The 19394-nt window shown below is 35.5% G+C and overlaps 1 protein-coding gene across 3 annotated transcripts in view; it reads left to right on the forward strand.

Annotated features, from left to right (window-relative positions):
• The first annotated feature begins 1106 nt into the window (after nt 1-1106).
• The window catches only part of LOC586628 (plexin-B1), a 75998-nt gene continuing 57710 nt past the window's right edge, over nt 1107-19394 (forward strand). Inside the window, exons 1-5 of one of the 3 annotated variants that reach the window (XM_031000148.1) lie at nt 1107-1370; nt 3704-3855; nt 9856-9964; nt 12268-12332; nt 12709-12778. The gene's annotated coding sequence lies outside the window, so the exon portion shown is untranslated. The remainder of the gene's footprint in view (nt 1371-3703; nt 3856-9855; nt 9965-12267; nt 12333-12708; nt 12779-19394) is intronic. The other 2 variants (XM_031000145.1, XM_031000146.1) reach the window with 2 other exon arrangements.

The following is a 19394-nucleotide window of genomic DNA, read 5'->3' on the forward strand; positions in this document are numbered from 1 at the left end:
GGATTGTTAAGTACAAACTATTCCTTTAGAGTGTTCATTTTTCATTTTATAATAATCTGTTCTTTCAGCTCCTCTTTCCATATTTGTGAAGTCTTATTTTGACTTTCCCCTAGATTTTCCTTCGAAAGTTTTTGTATATATTTATTCATTTATTTGTTTATCTATATCATTATTATCAATATAACCATTTTGTTAGGGGGGGGGGGGTAATACAAGCTGATAGTGAATACACGTCAGGCCTAAAAAAAGAAAAAAAGATGTTGTATTAAGTGTCCTTTAGGTGCCAAAACAAGGGTCGGTCGGTCGGAAATATTTTCTTTTTTAAAAACTTCTTTTTTTCCCTCCTTTGGGCTGATATTTTTCAATTATTTTTTTCATAAGACATTTTTTTTCTCCGAAAAAAGGTAACAAGAAAAAAAAAACTTTTTGAAAAGCCGACCGTAGTTTTTAACATTTTTGGGTCGATCGCAAAGGGCGATACAACATCTTTTTTGTTTACGCCTCATGTACAGTCATGATCAGGACAGCCTACTCCGGACTTCTATACCCCGGACAGCTACCATTGTAAACTCCTACCCCGGATATCTAGGACTACACAACAACGGTAACGCAAACCCTACCCGTACCCGTACCCCTATCCTCGACTCCAGACTGGGCGGTCCGGGGGGCGTTATTTTTTTATGCGGCACAGATTGGGGCTTTTTTTTAAAAGGGGTCTTGATTTACAGACTAATAGTGGTCGTGTGCGTACTAGTAGTAGAGGTCTGTTTTTAATAGTGTTACATGTAATCAACTACCGTATGAAAAATCATTACATCAACAATTAAAATGCAATTGGAAATCTGAAGAGGAGGCAGCACGTCAATAAGAAGAACATCACAATAATTAGTCAATAAAACTTAATAAACTTAAACGAAGAGGAATGTTATCTAAACACATAGTTCGCGATGGATATTCAAACTTCTTCGCAGCGCTAATGCGCTAGCGAACATGCCTAGTCTCACGTACGTGCAGACATTATTCAGAAGGGAAAGAACGTACTTCCCATAGGCTCAACACGCACCATGCCCCAATCTGTGCCGCATAAAAAAATAACGCGTCCGGGGGGCATCGTATACGGTGGTCAGGCCGAGCCAGCGAGCAGACGAATCGAGGGAAGGATCTGCCGAACTCTACTTGCCATGCCTTCTACTAGTTTGTTTAGCTTAATTTAATGAGCTAAATTAACATTTTAAATGTTACATATGAGCAGAAATATGTTCTCACAGTTGAATAGTCGCCTATCGGAAACTCCAAGCCAACCCCTGGACAACTCGGTGGGCAAACGTGTGCAAGTGGACTCAACTCTGCAGGATCGAGATCAAATCAAGGTATTGAACGGCTGTCCCCGGCCCTCCCGCCCCGGCACGGAGTGCGTTACTTGTTTGGCTAGCTTTCTGCCAGCATATAGTTGAAGACTTGATTTGAAGTATTTTAACCAAATTACAACAGTTAGGGTTATTGTTTGCTTTTGGTTTCCTTGGGCCTAGGCATAATAATAATAATAATAATAATAATAATGATAATAATAATATTTAGCTATAGCGCTTTTAATAATACAAAGTATATGGGGTCATGAATTTGGTTCAAATGAACATATTGGAAGGATGTGATCCTACAATATTCAGTGATCGTCGTCGCGGTCGAAATCGAGTCTTAAGTTATGAAATTATAAATAATAATCACTTTATGTTGTATAGCTCCCTCTCAAGGTCAAGATATTAATTAAGCTTTAAAACAATGTTTCTTGACTAATATTGACCGACTAGCTATTCCTGTTCGCAAATTATATACCACAACTACATATTCTGAGACTTTCATGGTCGCAGCTACCATAGTACGGCGTAGGAGCTATTTGAAATTTATCAAAAATTTACAGGGAGCACCGGTAAATCTTTATATTTAATTTTTCTCGAAAACAGAAGCGTTTTAGGGGCTAAAATTTATAGTGCTTTTATTACATCCACAGGAGCATCCAAATATATCAAAATTGTAAAGAATCACTATATCCACCCATTTTTCTAAATTTCCCAAAACTTTGTAATACCGGTACCTTTAAAGCGCATTACAAATATACAATTAAATATAATACTTTGTAGACGCAGGTTAAGAATGATGCCCCTATGGCCAGATCTTGGTTATACAGCAGCACTTAAATTAATAAAGGCCGGGCCGCCCGCAAAAGCGAAAGAGAGAAAAGGGAGGAATTTAGGAAGATTCTTTCTTTTTCATAAGCCTAAATAATTGAATGGAATAAGAATTGAGAAAGAAGTCAATAGAAAACTACATGTACATGTGTAGGTTTTTTTATTTCATGTACAGTGTATATCATTCAGAGCTGAGATGATGATGATGTCAGAATGCCTGATTAATTTACTTTAAAAACAAATTAATGTCTGGTGCTGGGAAAAATATATGTTTATATATTATATTTTGCACTCATCAGTTATTTTTTTTAGTCATCATGTCGACTATATCCCTTATTGATTACCTGCACGCTTGAATCTTCAAACCTGAAGGAGGCTGATGTAACCTAAATAAGAAGTCATAGCATCACATAAACAGGTCCTTAATATTAGTCAAGGACACCTAGGCCTACTCCCTGGACAACCCCCCCCCCCTGGATGACCACCCCAGTCAACTACCCCCTTGGACAATTACCCCTTACAACAACCTTCCTCTAGGACAACTATCCTTGGGGGTACTTGTCTGGGGGTAGTTTCCAGGGGGTAGTTGTCCTGGGGGGGGGGGGGTAGTTGTCCTAGAGGGTGGTTGTCCTAGGGGGTAGTTGTCTGGGGGTAGTTGTCCTGGGGGTAGTCGTTCTAGAGGGTGGTTGCCCCAGGGGGTGGTTGCCCTATGGGGTAGTTGTCCTCGGGGGTAGCTGTCCGGGGGGGGGGGGGGGGGGGGGGGGGGGTGGGTGTTCAGGGGGTAGGTGTCCGGATATGCACGCTTAATATCATGTAAGCCAGGATGAAAAAAGGTCTGTATTTTAAGAGGGCTACATCAGAGCAAAATTCTACGCTGACATTAATAAGTCAAGTTTGAGAAAATATCAAAAGGAGTAAAGGAAAATGTGATTTAAAAAAGTGAGATGTAGTGGCACAAAAAGACGAGTCAGAAATGTTGAAAATTATAATCTCCCAGAGAGAGGTACGTATACAACCACATCATTAGGATAATATATGGAGCTCGTAAATACATCAAGTTCCATCAACCATCCTGAATGGTGACTAAACTTTCATTCAGATATGTTATAAAGAACTTTTCATTCACAAACATCATTAAATATTATACCCATTGCGTTCCGGACGTGTTTTTTTGTGCTGCTACATTTTGCTACGCTATCTCTCAATGCATTAAAGATGCAATCAATTGAACACAAATTGGCGGATCTGTGATTGGAAATTCATGAATGTTTGCTGTACAAGGCAAATTTGATATGTAACAAGGTGGCCAATTGATCAATTACAACTTTCAAACTGATTAATTTTCCCATATTTATAATTTGATTTTTCTCAAACTAAACTAATCTGTTTCTCTCATGTTTTTTTTAAAATAATTAAAACCAACTTGATATCAGGATGAAAATCATATTTAAGACTTTCTTAAATCCCTCATTGGGAGGAGTCTAATATATAGTCATTCATGTGACTCTTCTATGCAGTCTCTCAAGCCCTGCAGATATTCAGAGATCCCAGCTTATATGCTCTACCATGAGATAACACTGATGAGCATCGGGAATGATTAGTACAGGATCTGAACTCTGAAGAGCCCCATCTACTGGCTACTGCAGACCCATGAGTGAGATGCCCATCAGTAAGTATCTTGTACTATCTATCAGGGACCTGTTTCACAAAGCCTTTTTTCAATGACAAATGACAAATATCAGTCACAAATCTGCTAATAACCAATCAGAAGCAAGGATTTCAGTAGCTTATAACAACAACTGTCATTTGTCACTGATGACAAGTTTTGTGAAACACCCCCCTGATCTGCAGTAATACAGGTTGGCTATTCTATCAGAGCTATACTATCATGCTCATTCTTCTGTCATGCTCATTCTTCTGTTGGGCGCTAGAAGGAGATTAACTATGCGCTACAGTATATGACAATAGTGCCCTTCTGGCTCCAAAAAGAAGCATTGTTAGGATGAATGTGTCTTATCTACTGATCCATATATTTTAGACATAGGCGTCACATTTTCTGATGCCATCGTTATACAAGTATTTGTCATCATAGTTGTTGAAGTCAACAATCATGCTGTACTTTCTATATAGATTTGGGTAGGATCACAAAATTCAAAACACAGGTACATCTCTTGAAGGCACGGGTAAAGTTAAACAAATTGGTCAAATCTGACCAAGGACAAAGGTCAATCAACGTTCCATGAAAATGACTACACATGCAATAACATTCTATAGCTTCAATGATGTCTGAGGTTCAATCCCATCCTAGGTAAATGTCTCAAAGATGATCTCTGTACTGTCATCAAACCTTACCTTATAATTATGTACCTTGTGAGGAACCAATAATCTCAAGAGGATTTGAGGTCACCAGGTCAAGAGTTATGTCGATCAGAAACACTGCACTTGGGAGGTCACAAAGGTTCGTACGAATGATAATTTTGTACAAATCTCCCTGTTTTTCCATTGTCTTCCCGAATTCCCATTGTCTGAAAATCGTTTGTACGGCGTTCGTAGCAGTTCGTAATGGCATTTGTGACCAAGAATTAAGGCATAACCCTTAAATGCAGGCAGTCAAATTTGTCTAGTTTGTGTTTTGTGTTTTTTAAAACATTTTTGTAATACTTAATAATAATTATATTTGCTTATATAGCGCCTAACACTTATCAGACGTCTCTAAAAAAGCGCTCTACAATAATGCAGCATAGGCCTACTTAGATTGGTATCCTCTCTTGGATGAGAGTAAAGTCAGTGTTCTCTCATTTTCAACGGATAAAGTCTATGCAACTTTACCATTATTGCCTAGTATAAACTGCCAGAACCAAAATTCACACCCAGTAGCATAAACATTTAGGTTAATTTAGGTTGTCTCCCCAGGATATCTCCCTAAAACTTAAAATAAATGGTAAATTAAAATTAATCTTTTGTTACACAGAAAAAAAAATGCATGGTTAAAGATGAAGTTGAGTTCTGGTCATGCGATTGCATTGTGAAAGAAACCATGTGGAATCGATCAGAAAAGGTTGATCATCTAGCATATAAGGATTTGTGTGTACTGCAAGGTTCTGGAATCATCAAAATGATACAAAATTTGGCCAAGTCTTGGTAAAGTTACAAACACTGTACACAGAAAGATGTATATGGGACTACACGAACACGTGGCGTAAAAATCCAACCCCCGAGTTTTAGGATGTTACATGACATATTTAGAATATAAAGGCATTTGAAGAGCCATGCTTTTCAGGGAACATGTCTTATCTGATGTTCTTCCACACTTGCATAATAAGAATGATAACGCTAACAAATTATTTTTCACCTCTTCCCAGAACTCAACTTTCTCTTTAAAGATTAATTGCAGCAAGATTGGAAGTATGATAGATTGTTAAAAATGACTGCAATTCTATTTTTATGTTACAGTAACTTTCAGGCCCAAGATGAAGTAGATGGGTACCTGGTAGGAAGTAATTCCTTGTATGCTTTGATAGCAGGTTATGGGTTGGCTAAATCCAGGTCAATGGTAATTTTTGTACGCACCTTGACCATCTCCTTTGCATAAATAAATAAATGTAGCTATTTAATCCTACGTCACAGGTGATACATGTAGGATTGAAGAGTAATATGCGTTTTTTTCCCCCTTACATGAAGTTCATGCTGCCCCGCCCCTTTACATTGGGTCCATATACAGGCAATATGAGAAGGAAATTGGATGTTATTATTACAGTCCAGGCCTTCTGATCATTTCATTTTGATTTCTTAGTCTATCAGGATATGAAGTATCAGGATGTGGTGAATATGTTTTCTGTAAGTTATGTTTGCATTCAGATTTTACGTGGGATTATTAGTTTTTTCCTCCTTTTAACATTGCTTAGAAAAATAATTCATGTATACCAGTAGATCTTGTATGTTCCTGACTTCCTGTACAAACAACAATATTATTACAATACTAGTATATTATGAAAACATGTATCGGTATTTGTGCTTCTTTATAAATGTACATGGATTTTGTTTCTTCTATGAAGACCCATTCTACAGGTATAAGAGAGTCAAGGTATGAGTAGGAGGAAAGGAAAGAGAAAAGAAATAAGGAGCAGAGAGAAAAGAGTTGAAACACAAATATATATACATCTTGTGTAGTGTATGCAGTATTGCACACAAGATGTTACATTACATGTACGTTAATCTGAGGTCTAGCCAATATTGTCAATTTGTCACAATCTAAACGGTAGCAAATGACAATCAAGTTATTTTTGGTGTGTTAACGGCTTGGTGTAAAAATGTCAGAGGCAAAAATGATTGAGGTAATAATGTCAGACATAAAAATTTCATAGCGTTTTTTACCTGGTGCCGTGTTAACCCTTTAAATCATCATAAATCAAATATTGTTATTCATAGCCAATGGAAATGAATGCTAGATGAACTTCATTGTCCTGATGAGATAATGTGAGATGACAAAAAGGTATCACAGGAAACAATTGAAATCTTTTTTTGAAATGATTATCTGTAGGCTTGTGCAGGTTTGCTATTATTGATACCATCAGTTGCCTTCCTAAGTCTCGGATAGGTGTAGACATTATGCTGCTGAAATATGTAGTCTCAGTTTCAATCCAACCTGATATTAGTGTAATCCAGGATATATGTTGTCTAAATTATACATCTACAGGAAACACGTTATTGCGTATTCCATTTTCAGTTATTACTTGGTCCAGTTGCTTGAAACTTACCACAGATGATAACTTTGCCATCATTATTAACTACCATGGCAACATCTTTCAATAGCCAATCAAATCAAGGTTTCCATGAAAGTTACCATCAACGGAAATTTTTATGCAACAGGGCCTGAGAATAATGTGGGTACATACTGGAAGGTTATGCACAAATCTAGAAAGTTGCTATGATATTATGCTTGTGTGCTGTTCCTTAAGAATATGCAGTGCAATGTTCTGTGAGATGTTGAGGATAAGAAGACAATACAACCATACCAACTTATCTAGAATAATGGGGTTGATAAGTACTGCTTAAGTATCTGTTTACTAAGTGTTTTGTCATTGTGTAGCCCTCTTGAAAATACAGCATTGTCTTTCAGCAAGTGAAACTTGTCATAAAGAATGAAAACAGCTCAAATTGGAGCCTTCATTAGACAGTTCATTTGATGCCAAGATGTTGAATTGGATATCATTGTTTGATGATGTACCTGGTAAGTTTTTGTTTACAGATTAAAATGTGTTATTACTTTAACTAGATGGAACTTCGACTGCGCGCAGTCGAAAATGATGCCTCCGTCAAAGAGCAATTTTACAAACCAAAACAGAAGAAATTTTTGAAATTCAAGTTCAATTGTAATCCATTAACAGGTTCTAAGAATATCGTGATTACAAGCAATTTCTCATATACATATATGACCCTTTGATCTTTGACCTCATGACCCTAAAATCTACTCAATTCATTGGCTCTGCAAGATGTCCTGAGTTAAATAGTAATCCATCTGTCATTTCTAATGAGAATGCGTTCACAAGCTATTTTTGCATACATAATGAGCCCATGACCTTTGAACTTTGAACTCATGACCCAAGAATCTACTCAGTTCATTGGCTCTGCAAGATACATACATGGTCTAAGTTTGGCAGGAATCCATCAATCTGTTCTAATGATAATGCGATCACAAGCTATTTTTGCATACATAATGAGCCCATGACCTTTGAACTTTGAACTCATGAACCAAGAATCTACTCAGTTCATTGGCTCTGCAAGATACATACATGATCTAAGTTTGGCAGGAATCCATCAATCTGTTCTAATGATAATGCGATCACAAGCTATTTTTGCATACTGAGCCGCATGACCTTTGACCTTTGACCTTGTGACCCCAAAATCTAATCAGTTCATTGGCTCTGCAAGATACATACATGACCAAAGTTTGGCAGGAATCCATCAATCGGTTCTTCAGATAATGCGATCACGAGCTGTTTTTGCATACATAATGAGCCCTGTGACCCTTGACCTTTGACCTCGTGACCCCAAAATCTAATCAGTTCATCGGCTCTGCAAGATACATACATGACCTAAGTTTGGCAGCAATCCATCTATCGGTTCTTCAGATAACGCGATCACGAGCTGTTTTTGCATACATAATGAGCCCTGTGACCCTTGACCTTTGACCTCGTGACCCCAAAATCTAATCAGTTCATCGGCTCTGCAAGATACATACATGACCAAAGTTTGGCAGGAATCCATCAATCGGTTCTTCAGATAACGCGATCACGAGAACGGGACGTACGGACGGACGGACGGACGTACGGACGTACGGACGTACGGACGGACGGACGGACGGACAACCCGAAAACATAATGCCTCCGGCTACTTCGTAACGGAGGCATAAAAACTATTAAAACAATACTTTATGTATAGCAGTCCTTGTGAACAGCGGTCCTTATGACTAGCGAGGTTACCCCGTATTGCATTGCATGGAGCAATACTGTAGCTCTAATAAAACGATACCATCTCTGATGAATTTATGTTTTAAAAATAAATCACATAGGACAAGTGACACTGCATGCAGGCGTGTACGCAAGGGGGGGGGGGGGTGTTTTGGGGGTTAAACCCCCCCCCCTTAGGCATTTTTTATGTGTGTATTTTTAAGAAAACCCCCCTAAAACCCCCCTTTGTTTTGTTTAAAACCCCCCCCCCCCCTTGAAAAAATCCTGCGTACGCCCCTGACTGCATGTACATGTATGTTGGTGGATTGTTCGTTGATCCTGCAGTATCATTCTGGTGCTATGGCATTATAAGCATACATTGTATATATGTTTCAAAGCTTTTAAGCTGGTACTAATGCATATTTTGTATAGATAACCTTCATTGAAACCTGAATAGCAACCACCGGTATAGAAAGGTCACCTGTTTTCCTTCTGAAAAAAAAATGCAGGAAAAAAGCTAATAAATATTCACATAAATGTTCAGTTTAGGCATTCAGAAATGCCTCAGAATGTATCATAGAGCATCTTCAGGTTCAACATTCTACAGACCTCGCAGTAATTTTGTACTTTTCACGTCCCCCCCCCCCCTTTGGAAAATCCTAGTTCCTCCCCTGATAGAGACCACATTCTCCATTTCCCTCAAACAGTGTTTGTCATTGAAACATGTACTAAAGGAACCTGTACATAGAGACCACCTGCCCATAAAGACCACCTTTCTTGTTTCCCTTGAGTGGTCTTTATATACAGGTTTTCACTGTAATACAATTTGGTCAAGATTTACTATAGTAAGGAGAAATCAAGTTGATACAGGTATCAATATATACCGTAAGTTGTTGCCAAGTAGAATTCGAAATGAACAGAATTTGGAAGTAATATCATTCATGTAATTATTCAAACCATGTTTTTGTTGATAACTTTTTACAGTCATCAGATAAAACTGTACATACTGGTATACACAATGTAGATGGAATCAAATGGAGCATGTAGCAAAGCACATAGGACTTGTCCAAGAGTAAATTCATAACTCTAAAAATCTGAGCTTTAACACTTTTTTGTGTTAAAAATGTTACAGAGAACATTTTTTTGGTATACCTATATAGATGGTATATGTTACACATACTCTGAGATACTTTTCTTCTTCACTTTTATGATGATGGCAGGTAACAGAGGGTGATGAAGTTTCTGTTCCTAATAATGAGAGAGGCTCTCCTTACAATCGTGGTGTAACACTTCAAGTATCCAACAGCTCCTCGGTGAGTCATCATGAAGGTTTGTGCTTTGTTGAATGAATGAATTACAGATATAAATGTTATTGATACTAGGTGCAGATAAGACAATTCTTGAACATTTGTAAGAATACATGCAAGATTTTGATCAGGATTATATTTCTTTTATCATACAAATATCTCATAACTTTATAAGCATGAATTTGGAGATGTAACAAATGAATGAAGTATGGAACAAAAGCAACTGAAAGAATGTTACAATGATAATTTATTATAAGGACCTTGGCATAAGTTTTTGTCTTGAGTTCTCAAGTGTTCAAAACTAAGTAATTAATATCAGCAGTGAAAGAGGTACCCGTAGGCTTTCATTTCTCTGCTCTATGTCTATGAGATATATAGAGAATCAAGATCATTTCTCTGCTTTATGTCTATGAGATATATAGAGAATCAAGACCATTTAGGAATTCAGTGGAAACCTTATAACTGTGTATAAGGAAAACTGAAGATAAGCTATTAAAAAAAAGTTGATTTGGAAACTAACAAGAAAAAGTACACAATCTCACAGCCAAAAAGTAAAGCACAATCAACTGTCAACTATTGTGAACAACAGATGAAAACAACTCATTAGGCGGTGTCACACAGAGGCCAAAATTCCGGATTTTACCGGGTATCCTCTTAATTGGCTGTCTTTCATCAATTATCCCTTCAAAAATTCCTTCAAAAATCCTCTAACGAAGCAAGGGAATTCTCCCTTGAAAGGATTTTTCAAGGGATTTTTAAGGCATTTTTCAGTCTGACACCAATTTTGAAATAATCCTCTTTAAGGTCAATGTAAGGTCAACGTTTGATGTAATGATTGGCTGGCATATGGATTTAACGCGCTATCATAGCCTGCACACAATTATATTAGCGCGCATTTAATGAGACATAAATGAAAAAAATAGATTTCTAAAATTGGTTTGTTGAAGATGGGTCAAGATTTTTCTGTGTGACACCGCCTATTCAAGCAGTTTCCAAAGGGTAAGAGAAAATTGTATACATTTCACACAATCAACAGCAATGCACTTGAAAAGTCCAGGGAAGTTTAAAGGGACTTGGTAACATTGTTAAGAGGAGAGATAGTGGTGCTAAGGTAGTGACTTCAATGCTAGACGTACAATTAAAGATAATCTGAACATTTGAGTGAAAATGCAACATTATTCATGGTACAAATTGGGAAAAACTGATCTGATCGGTCTTTTTTTCATGGAAAAACGGTTGGGAAAATTAAAAAGTGGTTGGGAGAATTTACTGTTAATCACTGTTACAGGGTGTCGTACATCGACACCTTCAAAGAAAACCATAGATATCTTTGTCTTTTGAAAAAATTTTCAGGAGTTTTTTCATGTCAGAGTACAGTACAAGGAATATAGTAAGTAACATTTTATACAAAATTAAGCAATTTTTTCATCAACCTTCAACAGTTTTACCAAGTCACTTTAAATATTTTGTTCAAACTGCAATCTATCAAATGTTTGGTGCAAACTACAAAGAGCTGTTTTTGCTTATTTGTTATCAAATTCAAATGTTTTTAGCTTATTTTTTCATTGCTCTATTACTTAATCAAGTATTTGTTTTATATAAAAAGATTTATGAATATTAAACCACATATATATATATATATTTTATTTTTTTTAAAATTTGCCCAGACTCTTGTTTTTCCCAATATCCATCCGCAAATATTCATATGTCCTTTTAAAATTCATTTCTACCATTCATAGAGATGAACATTTGGAATTTACTTCCTCATGGTTAAAATTTATTGAAGACACATTTAATCAAGCTGGTCTATCCAATATTTCGCTATGCCAAAATGGTGGATTTGGCTTAAATATTAATTCTTTGTTATAATTGAGACTAAATGATATTTTTGGTCAGGAATGGAGAGATGCAGTATGGTCAAATCGCATTTGCACAAATTGTAGAATATTTAAAGGCAACCATATTATTTGAAAGCTATTTACTCACCCTAAATAAAACTGATGCTTTTACTCTCAGTATTAAAGTTCCGGTGTAGATCACATAAATTACCTGTAAACAAAGGTCGGTTTGATGCGAACACACCACATTGTGATATGCAGTGCACACTCTGCCTGTCCACTGATATAGGAGATGAATTTCACTATATTTTTGTTTGTTCATATTTTCAAAGGGAGAGATGTTTATATTTATCAAAAAAGTTTTGTAAGTGTAAGCTTTCAAGTGCTATGCACATGACAGAACTTTTTAATACTAAAAGCACTTCTCAGTTGAAGAATTTAGCAAGATTTACTCGCCTTATTATGTTGAAATTTTATCAAAAAACAGAGAAAGAAGATAGTTCAAGCATTTCAAGAAGTACAATTAGAGCTGAACCTACACATACGCTAGCGGTAAGATAATGAAACAGCCTACTTTGTTTACTATTTAGCTTGTAAATAGACTGCATTATACTTATACACTTATTATTGTCACTATCAACATTGCTATGTATGTTTACTAGTTGGTTCATTGTTCATGTTTGTACTTTCATGCACTATACACCTATTATCGTTTGTATCTTTGTGTCATTATCTATACTGTATAATGTATGAGAATTGTATTCATAAGTCATGCATTGCTATTTATACTTTCATGTTTGTTTGTACTCTCATACCCCGAGAGGGGGTCAAAGAGTCAATAAAATTCTATTCCAAATTATATTCTATTCTATCCATCATTGTCAGGAGGTTTTTATGGATTATTCTTATTTTATATTTTCTGTTGCAGTACTTTGTGCAGCCATGTAGCAGCTTTGGATCGGTTCTGTAATTCTGTTTTATTTGAAGTGCAAAACATGGTAAGTCTTTTAATGTTTCATGTTTCAACTCCACTTGGTTTATGACCTGCAAACCATCAGGCTATTAAATATAAATTATTGCCCAAGTAAATTCTTGCTTAAATCGGGTCTTTGTTATCAAAGCCACCTACATGTATTATTGAAAACCATTACATTTTGATCAATTTTCAACATTCAGCTGTGTATTAATCAAAACATGAACTGCCTCAAGGGGATAAATAATAATAAAAAATTATTTAGGTTATTTTAAAACTTTTTCTCAGAAGTAATAAAAAGTAAATAAGTGATCTGTATCAAAACTAATGTGACAAAGTTAAATACCAAAACTATTTTATGGTCTCCCATTACCATATACTTTTGTTGTATACCCTGTAAAGATTGTTTATGTTTCAGACATGATGATTCATTCATTCATTCAACAGTATGTATCAGATAATGTATAAAATGTCTGGGTCAGGTCTGTGATATTTTTTAATTTTTTTTTAAAATGATTTACATCCAGGGAACTGCTTTGGATGTCAACATCCAAAAATCATGTCTTTGGATCAAACTCTTTGTGTGTCTTGTGTCTTAAATAGAAGATTTTAAAATCAAAACTGTGAAACATGTAAAGAAAAAGAAACTATTTGTCTTAAAGAATGAAAACAGCTCATGTTCTATGGTGTGCTATAAAATTATTTCTCAAATGATTACTTTTATCTTCGAAAATTGAAATTTAAATAAACATGAAGATGTTATTAGTAAACTATAACTTAAAGGACCTGAAGTTTTGTTTAATCAATTTTATGATAGATTTTGCTCAGTTCCTGTTTACAATCATCATGTAACATACAGCTTAAGAAATTTACCTCATAATCAGAAGAGGCTGATCAGGGTGGGGCCGCTGGGCTGTAGCCTTCGTAGTAAGTTCATGGTATATGAACCGTCTGTTGAGGGTTTGTTCACTTGTGAATAATGATGTGAGTAAACTTTGGATCATATTCTGAGATTTAGGAATTGTCTTGAGGTAAACCCATCACATCACAAAATGATCATTCTTTAAAAAAAAAATTAAAAAAGAAGAAAAAAAAAATCAAAGTCACTTACTTTTGTACAGCACAGTAAGTTCTACAGTAATATACTCTACATTTGAGGCATTTTGTGATAAATTTAGTGTTATCGGTGCAGTGATGTGCATGCAGGAATCTGAAGCTGATTTATGTACATATCTTATTCAAGTACATTCATGTTTGACAGGGATTCTATGAAATTAAATCTACTTGTAATTAGTAACCTTTCCTTATCTTGAATTGAAGTCTGACCAGTAGTATTGATCATTGAACTAAAAGTAACCCAAGGACTTCTCTAACTTCCATTTTGTTCTGTAGTTTCTATTTAACTCGAGCATATCCTTTTCATTTCCAGCCGATAAACAGCTTGCATTTGAAGATTGAAACCTTACTGCTGGTCAGTTGTAAACAATAAAAGAGGAAATGAACCAAGGTAAAACAAAAACCTTAAAGAGAAGGTTGAGTTCTGGGAAGAGGTGAAAAATAATTTAATAATAATAATAATAATAATAATAATAGCCTAATAGTCCACTCCAAATTTTATTAAACCGAAACGGAAATTCTTTTTGCCCAATTGATCGTGAGCCCGGCAGCCACTGAGCAGCGCCAGATCGACGTTGCTCATTCTTATTATGCAAGTGTGGAAGAACATCAGTTAAGACATGTTCCCTGAAAAGCATGGCTCTTCAAATGCCTTCATATTCTAAATATGCATGTAACATTGTAAAAATCGGGGGGGGGGGGGGGGGCGGCTGTTTACGCCACGTGTTCGTATAGTCCCATATACATCTTTCTGTGCAAGTGTTTGTAACTTTACCAAGACTTGGCCAAATTTCTTATCATTTTGATGATTCCAGAACCTTGCAATACACACAAATTCTTATATGCTAGATGATCAACCTTTTCTGGTCGGTTCCACACCGTTTCTTTCACAATGCAATCCATGACCAGAACTCAACTTCATCTTTAAACAAAACCTTAAATTTGCACAAAATATGATTATTTATTTGTGAGGAGAAAAGCATGTACATGTTAAAAAAATTAGTTCATCATTAAGTTAAAAAAAGTTTTCATATATCTTATCACATACCCTTCCATATATAATATGTTATAATATGCAAATATATGTATGTGTATGTGGGTACCTTAAAATTGCAAAACCACACAAAATATAATTATTCATTTGTCAGTAGGGAAGCATGTTTGCACATGTTTATAAAAACTAGTATATATATTATTCATGGTCGAATGAAAATCATGAATCTTATCAACTTTCTTAGCCCATGCCACATACGAACAACATAATATGGAACATTAAAGAGAAAGATGAGTTCTGTTGATGTGATTACAATGTGAAAAAGAATGTTAGCAAAAAAGAGAAAAAGGTTGCATTTAGTATATAAGGATTGATGTATTATGTGAGGTTAACCCAGTCTTCTTTAAAATCACATGCATTTCACACAGAAAGGGGCATAGGGGACTACACACACATAGGGCATGATAAGTGTGGTCCAAACATTTCATCTCTTGGTGATCCTTTGCAGGAGACAAATCAACCTTCCCTTTAAAGGGATAGTTGAGTTCTGTTGCAGAGGGCGCTACACAAAATAATTTTTTTGTGAGATAATGAAAACCTGAGTGTCAAATTTGAAAGAACATAATATTTAAATGACAAAATCATCTTTGTTTGATCAAAATTGGTTCAGAGATGGCTGAAATATAACGATTTCTAATACTTGTGTACCACCACAAATATAAAAAAATCTAGATCTATTTTGAAAAATTTGAAAAAACCATTGAAAAAACAAGATAACGCCTTTTACGCCTTTACGTCGTATTTCAGCCCATGCCCATCCTGGCTTTTTTGTTGGCATTCTCGTGTTGCTTATATTACCCACAATTAGCCAGCTCATGTATTGTAATTTTTAAATAAATAATTATTTAACGGTCACCATGTTTTTTTTAAGTGGAGCTGAATTGGTATGATTGTATTGTCTAAATTTCACACATTTTGGGGTCTAAAATTACCTTCATAGCAATTTTAGGGCTCTAAAAGGGCACTATAAATGTTATAGATAAGAATAAGAGCAATAACCATGCACTTTGAAGGTATATGCGGTCTGAAAACAGAACTCAACCTTCCCTTTAAACCTTTGTTTCTCCCTGCCATCCTGCAATTGAATTCGTAATTGATAGTTGAGTAGGGGAAACACATTGTTTAATTTAAAATGGAGATCAGGAAGTTCTGTTTGATCATAAACCATGACTTGAGAGTTTTATCTGCTCTGATGTCACGATAGACCTTCATTCGCATCCATATTCTATGATTTGTTTCATCTTTATCTCTTGGGTTTTCCTTTAATGAAGTCGTAGAGTGTTGTGTTCATAATTTGAAGTAGATCATACTAATTAGAACAGTTGTAATAAAGGTCCTTTACATATAACCCTAAATGGTACATTAACATGACATAAAAACTGGTATATTACCCTAACCCTAAACCTAACCATTACCCTAAACCTAACCCTAACCCTAAATCAAAACAGTATAACTAATCAAAATAATGACTACTGATTAAACCTACTGTTTCTTGGGAGGCCTTTAACTTTCCTCTGCCTGCACACGTACATAGAGGGCAGCTTTTCTATTGTTCACTCGTTAACAGGACATGAAAATGTCTTGCTAATGACCATGTTTACATAATGACTCATTTTTTCACTACACATGTCCATCTAGCGACGCTGTATAGATGTATATAAATATTGTTGTGCTGGGTTCGTTGTATGTGGATATTGGCAGTAGGAGAGGTGTGAAGCAGCAAGGAGAGACTTGTATTCCGGAGTCATATGAGAGTATTCATTATCTCCAAACTTTGGAGAATCAAATGAATGAATGAATGGTGGTGGTGGTTATTTTACCTGACTGCTAAGAAAGCATAAATAGTAAGTCACATCATTATGAACTTCCACATATTTATGTAAAACACAAGATGAAGAGAGAGCCAAATAGAAAGAGGGTCTTGATCTAATGGTGATCAAAACTCAACTCTTCTCCAGAAAGCCAGAACATGTAATATTTATCAAGAAGGATACAAGTAATATGAGGGTAGGTTACATTGTGCCAAAGGGACAAAGACATGAATGAGGGCCAGTGGCTATTTTTGTATTTGTATTTATTAACATTTATTTCCTTCTCAACAGCACAATATAAAACACAATGTATATATACATGATATATGTAACAATTATTTCAACATAGAGTATACAGTAATTAATTCAGATACGGAAGGAGACGAAAACCCGGAAAGCGTAGCTTGAGTTGGGAACGCCCATAATAAATTAACACAGTTACCGAAAGAACATTATAGATATTATTATGAAAATTACATTGTATATAACAGAACGTTGATAGGAAAGAAAAAAATAGTGAAAGGAAGAGAGGAGAGAATTAAGTATAGGAAGGCATGTTCACTTATAAAAAGAAAGTTACATCAATTGGGCTGTACATGTGTCTGCGATTGCATCATAAAGATAACGAAGTACAATTATAAAATAGACAGCGGGTACATATCATTACAAACAAGCAAAATCATCAAACAGACAACAGCTTTATCCGACAGCATTGTCCTGGGAATATACAGATGGTACTAGCAACAAGTTATCAAAGTAAATAAATAATCGGTCATACAAACATGTCATTAAATTCCACAAAAGATCATTTCACACATAAATACAAGAGAGGGTATCAATATCGAGCAATTAAATACATTTTTGCCTTACGGGAAAAAGTCTGCAAGGAGAGCGATTTGTGTAGAATAGATGGTAAGGTGTTCCAAAATTGATTAAAACTTTCAAATATATAGGTATATGTATTAAATTTTTTAGCAGATATTATCTACCGGTATACAGGAAAACAGTTTTAAATTAATTAATTTGTGTATTTTCATTATTGAAATATGTTTATAAAATATACATACCGGTAAGGGCTATAAGGCATGAAAAAAAAAATTAACCTTTCTTTTGTTCATTTTGTTTGTTTGTTGTGTACCTGTGTTTGAGTTGATTGAGGAGTTAGATGTACATGGAAGGGATCTGAAGTATCATTTAAATACAGTCAATTCATATGAACATGCCAAGCACTGTTGTGATGTGTTATTGCTACTGAGGATACCAGTACTTGTCACTGAAAAAAAAAATCCCTTAAGAACCTACCTCATTGAGTACACTCCCTTGCACAAACTTTTTAAGCAGAAATTCTATTGTATAAAACATAATTGCATTATGTGCACATATTCTGTTGAAATCAAATGATGATGATTTTGTGGCATTTCCAATAAGGAAGTTCCTTATACAGCAGAGAGTAAACATTACGTGAACTTTAGAATAATGAGGTAGCTGTGCTGTGTGAACTGTAAACAGTCCACATTAGTGTAATTTCTAGTATAAAAAACTTCATTTGAGGTTTGAAGACAAAGACGTTTGAAGAGAAAGACGTATAGGCATGAAGCAGAACTGAGGGAGGAGAAGAATGTGAGAGAGAGAGAGAGAGAGAGAGTAAGAGGGGGTGAAAGAGAGAGAGAGAGAGAGAGTAAGAGGGGGTGAAAGAGAGAGAGAGAGAGAGTAAGAGGGGGTGAAAGAGAGAGAGAGATGGTGAGAGAGACAGAGAGAGAGAGAGAAAGAAAGAGAGAGAGAAAGAGAAAGAAAGAGAGAGAGAGAAAAAAAGAGATAGAGAGAGAAAAGTAGGGTGAAAAGGTGAAATTACTGGGAAAGACTTGAGTTGTTTTTATAGTCTTTTTCTTTGTTAACTTCCTACCATACAGTTTGTCACGAAATGAATAATCAGAAATTCATGAAATAATCTATGAAACTCAATGATGCGAGAGGTCAAATAACAATGAAATATTATAGAGGAAGTAGCTTACTTTTATCAAATGTCTACTTTTGGCAATGGTGTTATGACTTGTTGACTTTGTCTAGGGTTGACTTGACACCCATGTCTACTTTGCTTGTTGACTTCCCTCCCTTTTCTCTTCTAAAGATTTATGGTTTGCTCGTTTGTTTGTTGGTTTGTTTATGACAATTATTTAGAATTGACTCTCGTTTTTCTTTCAATTAATGAATTCCCACAGCAGTAAGGGTAAATGTTCTTTCTCTCTCTCTCTCTCTCTCTCTCTCTCTCTCTTTGTGTGTCTCTCTCTCAGAAGAGAACTAACTCATCTTACATGTATCAAAGAACTCTCATGATTAGAATAAGGCTATCATTTGATATTAAAATTAAGTTACCTTCTTACACTTCTAAAATCCCACCCTCCCTCTCACCAACTTTTTTAATGCTTTATTTTAAAATCAAGAATTATCGTGATGAGGAAGGAAGGAAGTTTATGAAGACTCTAGATCAAATTTAAAGGACAGACCTTCACCAGTATTTCCTTTTGCTTATATTTTTCTTTTCCTTGTATTGCTCATTTTCTAAATCTGATCCTTGGTATCCAAATGAATCATTTATATAGTTAGATTTCATAAACAAATTAAATGTGATGGAATGTGTTCAATCGCCTGAATCCTTCCAT

This window comes from Strongylocentrotus purpuratus, unplaced genomic scaffold, assembly GCF_000002235.5.
Source record: "Strongylocentrotus purpuratus isolate Spur 01 unplaced genomic scaffold, Spur_5.0 spur5_scaffold_6, whole genome shotgun sequence".
Lineage (NCBI taxonomy): Eukaryota > Metazoa > Echinodermata > Echinoidea > Camarodonta > Strongylocentrotidae > Strongylocentrotus > Strongylocentrotus purpuratus.